Source organism: Trichechus manatus, unplaced genomic scaffold (assembly GCF_000243295.1).
Source record: "Trichechus manatus latirostris isolate Lorelei unplaced genomic scaffold, TriManLat1.0 scaffold00195, whole genome shotgun sequence".
NCBI classification, from domain to species: Eukaryota; Metazoa; Chordata; class Mammalia; order Sirenia; family Trichechidae; genus Trichechus; species Trichechus manatus.
In genome coordinates, this window is record NW_004444131.1 from 884,490 (window position 1) to 895,260 (window position 10,771).

Below are 10,771 nucleotides of genomic sequence, written 5' to 3' on the forward strand. Positions count from 1 at the left end.
CTTGCTTTTGTGGAGCTTACTTTTTAGACAGAAAATGGAGGGGTGAGATGAAAATAAACACTTCAGCAAATCAAGATGTGCTATGTCAGTTGGTAACAAATACTAAAAGGAGCAATGACTCATGATAAAGGAGATGAGAGTGTGGAGGTGTTAATTTATATAACATACAAGAAGGGCCTCTCTGCTGAGGCTTGAAGTGAGAGAGAAAACTGTGTAAAGATACGGGGAAGAGTCTTCCAGGCAGAAGGAACAGCAAGTACGAAGTTCTTGAATTAGGAATGCATGTTCAAAGAACAGCAGGAAGGCCAGTGTGGCTCAGTGAATGAAAGAGAGAGTGACATGAGAATAAATCAGGAAAGCCCAGAATTAGATACCTTTACTGGCGAATTCTAGCCAATGTTCAATGAAGAATTAATATTGATCCTGCTCCTCAAACCTCCAACCTCCTTTCCTATCCTTGCTCTCAGATAACCACACAGCTCACTTCTGCCCTTCCCACCAGCACATCTACCCTGCATGTGGGCCTGTATACTTTGTACGTCCTCCTGTTAGTATGAGTTAACCGTGCTCCAACCTAAGGCCATCCACTCTACTTATGTACTAGATTCTATTCCCTCTTACCTACTCAAGGGCACCATGCCAGCAATCCCCCCCTTCCCTCCTGCATTGTGATTTTTGTACTCCACTGCGGTATTCTCAGTAGCACACAAACACGCTGTAATTTCTCTCATCTTAAAGGAAAAAGGACAAACCCTATCTTAATTCTACTTTCCCTCCAGTACAGCAACACATTCTGTCTCCAATCCCTTTTATCTCATTTTCTCTTGAAATTAATCCAATCTGGCATTTACTCCCAGAACAATAAAAAACTACAACAAACCATATGTTCTTGACAAGTCACCCATGACCCTCACATTGCTAAATACTAATGGTCAATGCTCTGTACTCGTATTACTTGACCAGCAGCATTTGACATGAGTTTTTTTCATAATTTGTATTTTATTGGTTGTTTTGAGGATCAGTACAGAGATATTATGAACAATTTGTACACAATTCCTAATGTGTGGACCAAAAATCTAACAAGCCATGTAGTTATAATTCTTTTCTAAACATCAGTGACTTTTCATTTTTAAATTTGGAGGCAAATTTTCCTTAAGAGAATATCAAGTACAAATATCTTCAATTATTGATAAACTGTTAGAAGTCCCACTAATTCACAATATTACACACAGTACACATACAAATTTTTAACCTTTCACAGCACATAACAAAGTTACTACGAAAACTGGACTCCCTTGAGCAAAGATGTTACAGAACGCACAGTGCTGACAAGGACAGCCACGATGAGAGAGTGATTTTCTTTAAGAAACAATTTTACCAAAAAACAACATGGAAATAGAAGTTATTTAAAATGTTCAAGACATATAAATGCATTACCGTGACTCCACATTGCCATTTAGTATGCTTTGTGTTATGGGATATAAAAACTGCCCCACCTCACCTATGGAATGTTTCATTAACCCCCTAAGACAGTCAATGCCTCCCACAATTCAACATCTCACTTTTTTCTGGTTGTACCAAAAAATAAACAACCAGCAAATGATTTCACCTCTTAAAAAAAAGCATTTACACTTAAAAAACGGGATGAGATGGAATTTCCTCCTTAAAAATGTTTCTAGGGCTACTAAAAAACCTGCATTTAAAAATACTTGATAAAAATATTCCTCTGGATTGTACTAGAAGGTAGATACAGGCGGATCACTGATAAGATGTGGCGTTATTGTTGTTAGGTGCTGGTTGTTAGGTGTCGTCAGTTCCAACTCATAGCAACCCTGTGTACAACAGAACAAAACACTGCCCGGTCCTTCGCTATCCTCATGATTGTTGTTATCCTTGAGCCCATTGTTGCAGCCACTGTGTCAATTCATCTCGTTGAGGGTCTTCCTCTTTTACATCGATCCTCTACTTTAACCAAGCATGATGTCCTTCTCCAGGGACTGGTCCCTCCTGATAACATGTCCAAAGCACATGAGATGAAGTCTCGTCATCCTCCCTTTTAAGGAGCATTCTGGCTGTACTTCTTCTAAGACAGATTTGTTCTTTCTTCTGGCAGTCCATGATATATTCAATATTCTTTGCCAACACCATAATTCAAAGGCATCAATTCTACTTCTATCTTCCTTATTCATTGTCCAGTTTTCACATGCATATGTGGCAATTGAAAATACCATGGCTTGGATCAGGTGCACCTTAGTCCCCAAAGGATATTTTTGCTTTTTAACACTTTAAAGAGGTCTTTCACAGAAGATTTGCCCAATGCAACACATTGTTTGATTTCTTGACTGCTGCTTCCATGGGCATTGATTGGGAATCTAAGTAAAATGAAATCCTTGACAACTTCAATCTTTTCTCTGTTTATCACGATGTTGCTTATTGGTCCAGTTCTGAGGATTTTTGTTTTCTTTATGTTGAGGTGTAATCCATACTGAAGGCTTTGATCTTCATCAGTAAGTGCTTCAAGTCCCCTTCACTTTCAGCAAGCAAGATTGTGTCATCAGCATAATGCAGGTTGTTAATGAGTCTTCCTCCAATTCTGATGCCATGTTCTTCCGCATATAGTCCAACGTCTCAGATTACTTGCTCAGCATACAGACTGAATAAGCATGGTGAAAGGATAAAACCCTGATACACACTTTTCCTTATTTTAAACCACAAACTATCCCCTTGTTCTGTTCCAATGACTGCCTCTTGGTCTATGTACAGGTTGCACTTTAGCACAATTAAGTATTCTAGTAGACATGGTAAAACCAAACCCATTGCCATGGAGTTGATTCCAACTCATTGCAACCTTATACGACAGAGTAGAACTGCCCCATAGAGTTTCCAAGGAGAGGCTGGTGGATTCCAACTGCCAACCTTTTTGTTAACAGCCGAGTTCTTAACCACTGCACCACCAGGGCTCCAGTAGACATGGTAGAGGAACATTAATCAGGCTTGGCTTCTTTCTCTCCTGTTCCATCAGAGACTGGACTCTGCTCGTTTTTAGTTTCTCCATTTTCTGCAGGTAAATCTATTGTTCTGTGGTTGGCCACTTTAGCCTGTCATCCCTTTGAGCTCCTTTTACCTTTTATTTACACTTTTTTGTCTGAAGATCTATCGTTTCCTGGGCTTCGTTTCCCCTTTTGCAGCAGCAGGCTTAGCTGACAACCTCGCGGATCTCCTCTTGTGTTCTTTCTTTACTGTCCCTTAGGCCAAGCCGACCTTCGCCTTGGGCATCTTGGCGGCGGGGAGGGCACGGGCCGGGTGCTTGCAGACTGCCGCGCTGACCGCCACTGAGAAGCTGGGCTGCCTGGCCACTGCAGCTCCGCCAGCCTCCGGACCTGCTGGACCTGCCTTGACCTGATTGATTACACCCTCCTGCTTAAAGTTTCCTTGGCATCCAGGGTATCACTTTCTCTTGGGCTTCCTCCTACCTCATAAGCCACTCCTTCTCAGTTTCTTTTCCTAATTATTACTCATTCCTCCTGGTTTTCAAATCTCTAAACAATGGAATGCCCCAGGACCTCTTTTTTTTTATTCGTTTTATCATTTACTTCCTGTCTTAGACATCTAGTGCTGCTATAACAGAAATACCACAAGTGGATGGCTTTAACAAAGAGATATTTATTCTCTCACAGTCTAGTAGGCTAGAAGTCCAAATTCAGGACGTTAGCTCTCTCTGTCAGTTCTGGAGGAAGGTTTGTGTCAATTTTCCCTTGGTCTAGGACCTTCTCTGTGCAGGAACCTCAGGTCCAAAGGACACGCTCTGCTCCCAGCACTGCTTTCTTGGTGGTGTGAAGTCCCCATGTCTGTCTTCTCGCTTTTCTCTTTTATATCTCAAAAGAGATTGGCTTAAGACACTATCTAATCTTATAGACCTCATCAGTATAACTGCCACTAATCCATTTTATTACATCATAGTGATAGCATTTACAAAACGTAGGGAAATCACATCAGATGATAAAGTGGTAGACAATCATACAATACTGGGAATCATGACCTAGCTACTAGCCAAGCTGACAAATATTTTGGGGGGACACAATTCAATCCATAACACTTCCTGTACAATTTCATTAAGTCTTATGGCGCTGTCTTAGTCATCTAGTGCTGCCATAACAGAAATACCACAAGTGGATGGTTTTAACTAAGAGAAGTTTATTTCCTCATAGTCAAGGTAGGCTAAAAGTCCAAATTCAGGGCATCAGCTCCAGGGGAAGGCTTTTTCTCTCTGTCGGCCTTCTTTTCTTCAGTGTTCCCCCAGAATAGGAGCTTCTCTGCACAGGGACCCAGGTCCAAAGGACGCGCTCTGCTCCCGGCACTGCTTTCTTGATGGTATGAGGTCCCCCGTCTCACTGCTCACTTCTGTTTTTTATATCTCAAGAGATTGCCTCAGGACACAATCCAGTCTTGTAGATCAGGTCCTGCCTTACTAACCAACTGCCACCCATCCTGCCTCATTAACATCATAGAGGCAGGTTTACAACATACAGGAAAATCACACAGTACCAAGAATCATGGCCCCGCCAAATTGATACACACATTTTTGGAGGGACATAATTCAATCCACGACAGGCACTAAACACCATCTATATGCTAATGCTTTTAAATTTATATCTCCAAGTACGTTCTTTCTCCTGAACTCTAAAATCCTACATCTTTTGCTTCAAATCATCCAGTGTCCCCAAATCCTGAAAATCACCCACAAATCTCTAGACAGTTTGATGCCTGACTACATCTTTGACCTTATTTCCTAACTCTCTACCCCTTGATCACTGTGCTCCAACTTTATTTTGTATTAAACTTAATAGACAAAATCCACATAATTTTCCAAACATAATTTAGCCCTGGGTTTCTGTATCTTTTATCTCTATAGAAACTGACATAGAAAATATATCAAGCGTTGCTCTAGAAGCTTTTGTATATGTGAAGATGCCCAATGCAAAAATTTAAATATGCTACACTAAGATGAAGTTATTTTGTAGGTAGTCTCTATTTGCTTTCAGTTGAACTCGATATTAATAGAAATATCATGTAGGCTTTATTTTCACATTCTTTTGCTTCCCTTTGATTTATGACCTAAATGAGTACAAGATCTGTATTTATTCATTCAACAAATATTTACTGAGTGCCTACTATGTGCCAACAGACCCCGTGCTAGGTGTTAGGGTCGCAATGGTAAGTTAAAGCACACTCAGTCTGTCCTCATGCAGCATGCAGTCTAGAAGAGGAAACAGACATCGATGAAATAATTATCCAAATTCATCTCTAAATAAGCTCCATTAAATGGCATGAAGGAAAAAATCAGCTCTATGTGAATATTTAACAGATGGGCATGATCTACTTTAAGGTATCATTCTCAAGGAATTATTGAGGCAGTAGCTTTAAAATGATAGTTTTGAAGGATGAGGAGTTAACTAGGTGAATTACAGGGTAGGGACAGAGAAAAATATTCCCAGCTGTGGGAAATGTATAAGCAACGGCCCACACTGGGGGCCTGAGGGTCAGAGGTACCACCCACTCCATGTAGCCACCCACGACAGAGGCCTGAGAAGTAGAGGTACCCCCCAATCCCTCCAGCCAACAACACTGGGCACCCAAGGACAGGCTGCACTACCCCTCACTACACTCTCTAGTGGACAGGGGCATGCCCTCCATCTAGGCACCCAGAGGAAGCCGAAAGCCCCCTGCCTTGCCACACACATCGCCTCTCACTGCAACAAGACATCTGTGCCTTCTCGGAACGCCCCATGCAGCCCTGCCCACTTAGGACCGTAGGTGAGTCTTGGCACCACACACTTGGAGACTGATGATCTGGGCATCTGCACGCTGACCAACCAGTAAGTGGTGGAGGACACACACAACAACCAACCCAATGACCAGGGAGAACAGCCCCTGTACCCATGGCCAGGTGACCAGCAGGACAGATTCATCACTTCACCAAAAACTTTGCCTACTTCTTCAGCACCCCCACAAGAACAGTGAACAGACTCATGGCCTCACACACATAGTAGCTGCTCCATCCACTTGGACAGAGGTGGTGAGAGCTTCAACAATGCCAACGACCAGAGTAAAACACATGGCCAACCTACTTGGACATATCAAAACAAACAAACAAAAATTCAGTATGCAGTAAACAGAAATACAATAAATAAGTAAATAGATACAATAGTTTATTGATGCCTCAGAGACAACAGTCAAAATCAAATCACATAAAGAAGCAGATGGCTCCAGCAAGTGGCCAAAAAAAAAAAAAAAAAAAATGGTAGAAGGGAAGTCAGTGGAACTACTTGATATGGATTTCCAGAGACTAATACTTAGAGCTCTCCATGATATCAAGAAGGAGATCAGGCAAAACACAGACCAAATCAAGGGACACAGAGACAAACCAGTAGAAGAATTCAGGAAACAATACAAGAACAAAATGACAGAATAGACTGGCTGCTAGAAACCATGCAAAAAGAGCAACCAGAAATCCAAAAGACTAACAATAAAATTTCAAAATTAGACAACTCAATAGAAGGTCATAGGAGCAGAATTGAGACAATGAAAGTCAGAATTAGTGAGATTGAGGATAAATACTTTGACCTCAATTTTTAGGAAAAATCAGAAAAAAGGATGAAGAAAAATGAAGAAAGCCTAAGAATTATGTGGGATACCATCAAGAGGAAAACCTACAAGTGATTGGAATGGGGAAATAATGGAAAACATAGACAGAATTGTAGATTTACTGGCAGAAAACTTCCCTAATATCATTAAAGACAAGAAGATCTCTATCCAAGAAGCTCAACAAACTTCATATAGAATAGACCCCAAAAGAAAGCCACCAAGACATATTATAATCAAACCTGCCAAAACCAAAGACAAAGAATCCTGACAGCAGCTAATGATAAATGAAAAGTCACCTAAAAAAGAACCAGTAAGACTAAACTCTGATTACTCAGCAGAAACCATGCAGGCAAGAAGACAATGCTATGACATATATAAAGCCTTGAAGGAAAAAAACTGCCAGCCAAGAATTATATATCCAGCAATATTATCTCTCAAATAGGATGGCAAAATTAGATTATTTCCAGATAAACAGAAATTAAGGGAATTTGTAAAAACCAGAACAAAATTACAAGAAATATTAAAGGGAATCCTCCAGTTAGAGAACCAACAACATCAGACAAAAATCCAAGACTAGGACACAGGACAGATCAATGAGATACCAACCAGATATGGAATTAAAAAAAACAAAACAGAGCTAAAAGACTGAAAATAGAGAACCAGAAATGTCAATATGTAAACGATGAGAATGTCAAAACAAAAAGGAGGAAATAAATGATGTAGTCATAGAACTTCCATATAGAGAGGAAGTCAAGGCAATATCAAAAAGTAAAAGACTGGTTTAAACTTAGAAAGATAAAGGAAAATTTCAAGTTAACCACAAAGGAAGCTAACAAACCTACCCATCAAAATAAAAAAAGAAGAAAAACATAAAGATTCAGTAAACATAAAATCAGTAATAACAAAAGAGATGAAAATAAAATACATAAACAAAAGGAAAGCACAGAAAATTAACAAAACAAAGAAATTGTCAACACCATACACACAAACAAAATACAACAAAATGACAGCAGTAAACTCATACCTGTGAATAATTACATTGGATGAAAATGGCCTAAATGCACCAGTAAAGAGACAGAGTGAAAAAATGGATTAAGAAATAGGATCCATCTGTATGCTGTCTACAAAAGACACACCTTAGGGGCTTCCGGGCAACATGGCACTATAGACAGAAACATCATGCCATCCCTCCACAGCAAAGATCTGAAAAACTAAAGTCAGAGTCATACGTCAATCCTGAAACCCTAAGCATAAAATGAAGAGATAAAGAATTCAGCCAAACACTGACTGGAATAAGAAACTGACTGCGAACAGAGAGCGAGGAGAGATACATGCAGAGGTCTCCTATCAGCTACTGCAGCACAGATCTGCCATCTTGGACTCTGTCTTAGTCATCTAGTGCTGCCATAACAGAAATACCACAAGTGGATGGTTTTAACGAAGAGAAGATTATTTCCTCACAGTCAAAGTAGGCTAAAAGTCCAAATTCTGGGCATCAGCTCCAAGGGAAGGCTTTTTCTCTCTCTGTCAGCCTTCTCATCAATGTTTCCCCAGACTAGGTGCTTGTCAGTGCAGGGATCCCAGTCCAGAGGACACACTCTGCTCCCGGCACTGCTTTCTTGATGGTATGAGGTCCCCCTGTCTCACTGCTCACTTCTGTCTTTTATATCTCAAGAGATTGCCTCAGGACACAATCCAGTCTTGTAGATCCAGTCCTGCGTTACTAACACAACTGCCGCCCATCCTCCCTCATTAACATCATAAAGGCAGGTTTACAACATACAGGAAAATCACACAGTACCAGGAATCATGGCCTAGCCAAATTGATACACACATTTTTGGGGGGACATAATTCAAACCATGACAGACTCCTATAAGAGACCAGCAAACTAGGGGTACAAGAAAGCAGCTTCATGGAGTTTCCAGCAGGAGACAGAACAACTTATAACCAGTGATATACACTTTCCCACCCCCCTTCTTCACCCCTACTCAGCCTCCTCTGCTTCCTGCGGCCACAGTTTCTTGGCCGGGAAGCACCAGCTTCACCCCGGTGTTGCTTGGTTTCCACCTGCCCTCAATGGCTGGCTCCCTGATTGCCATTTGTTGGCTGCTGGTGTTGCTTTTCTCTGCTTCTTTAGATTTCTTCCTTACCTCTCAGCACCTCAGCCTCCTTTATCTCAAATACCTGGCTCTGTGTGCCATCTTTGCTTCTTCCTGAAAGGCTGCGAAACACCACTCGACTGTGAAACTGCTTCCTGGCCCGTGCTGCCATGCTGGTGGGACCCTCAGGGCTTTTTTTTTTTATTTTTGGCTGTTTGTTCTATTTTGATTTTTTTATTTGTTTTTCTTTTCTTGGCTTGGGAGCCCCTTCTAGCCAAGCAGTATCATGCAGCTTGGGAGCTACTCCCTCTCCCTTACTCTGCGCAGACACACAGACATTCCTGGGAGCATTTATTTTTTCATGTTTTTGTTTCTTTGTTTTGTTTTCTTCTCTTTTTCCCTTTTTGTCTTTTTTCATTTCCAGTTTCTCATCTCTCTATACTTACCTTCTCTTCCAGTCTTCTGCATACCTGGCACTGTGACACCTATACTTCACAGCCTGGGAGCAACTTCCCCAGTCCTAGCAGCTGCACGGGTGGGATCCCTGGACACTTTTCTTTCTTTTTTTCCTCTAATATTTATTTTTTTCTTTTCCCCTTTTTCTTTTTGTTTTTCTCCGTTTCTCAGTCTCTCATCTCTCCATTCCAATAGCAAGCTCCTTTACCACTCTTTTTTGTTTGTTTGTGTGTATGTTTTTGGCTCCTGTTCCTCTCTCCTCTCTCTCCTCTTTCCCGAACCCCTCTTGGCTCCACACATCACAGTCTCCCCCCTCCTTCCTGCCTACCTGCAGGGTGCACTGAACATCACACTCCCAAGCACCACAGGCATGGCCTACTGCAACCTGCCCTGCACTGATTCCCAGTCTGCCCTGTCGCCCCTAGTACATGCCACAAACAACCCAGCCTAGCAACTCCCCTTCAGCTGGGCCTGCCCTGCTGTACCACACCTGAATGACTGACTCTGCCCATTGGAGAAGGAGGTGAAAAGTATCATGTCCACCGGTGAGCAAACACCAAAGAATGCACAGGCCACCTGCTCAGACGTAACCAAACAAAACAAAAAATCAATAAATGAGGAAAATAACTACTGAATTCCCCAAAGACGCAGACAATATCAAAACATATACAAAAACAGGACAGGATGGTTCCAGTAGATGTCCAAAATAAAATACCAGATGACTTTAAGTAGAAGGCACTAGAATTATCTGATAGGGAATTCAAATCTCTAATATTCAGAATTATCCAAGAGTTAAAGCAAAAAGCAGACAAAAATGATGAAAAAATAGACAAGTTTATGGAAAAGGCAGACAAATTCATGGAAAATACAGATAAAAATTGGGAGAATCCAAGAAAATAATACAGGAACAAAATGCCAAAAAAATTCACAACTAGAAGTCATATAAAAACAACAATTAGAAATCCAAAAGATACACAACAAGATGTCAGAAATTGACAGTGTCATAGAAGGGCTGAGGAGCAGGTTCGAAATAATGGAAGACAGGATCAGCAAAATTGAAGACAAACACTTGGATACAACTGTGTTTCCGGAAAAATCAGAAAAAATAATGAATAGAAATGAAGAAACCCTGAGAATTATGTGGGATACAATCAAAAGCAAAAATCTGCGAGTGATCAGACTTCCAGAACGGGGAGAAAACAGAAAACACAGAGAGGATCATTGAAGAACTGCTGACAGAAAACTTCCACAATATCATGAAAGATGAGAAGCTGACCATCCAGCAAGCTCAAAGAAACCCATATAGGGTAGACCCCAAAAGAAAATCAACGAGGCATATCATAATCACACTCGCTAAAACCAAAGACAAACAACGAATCTTGAGAGCAGCTAGAGAAAAACAAAAAGTCACATAAAGAGGAGAAACAATAAGACTAAGCTTGAATTATTCAGCAGAAACCATGCAGGCAAGAAGGCAATGGGATGACATATATAAAACCTTGAAAGAAAAAAAATTGCCAGCCAAGAATAATATACCTTGCAAAACTCTCATTCATAAAAGACAGTGAAA

At 40.9% G+C, this 10,771-nt stretch overlaps 1 pseudogene; it reads right to left on the bottom strand.

Moving 5' to 3' along the window:
* Positions 1-2,984: 2,984 nt before the first annotated feature.
* LOC101360620 (non-histone chromosomal protein HMG-14 pseudogene) lies at positions 2,985-3,276 on the bottom strand (annotated as a pseudogene).
* Between the last annotated feature and the right edge of the window lie 7,495 nt (positions 3,277-10,771).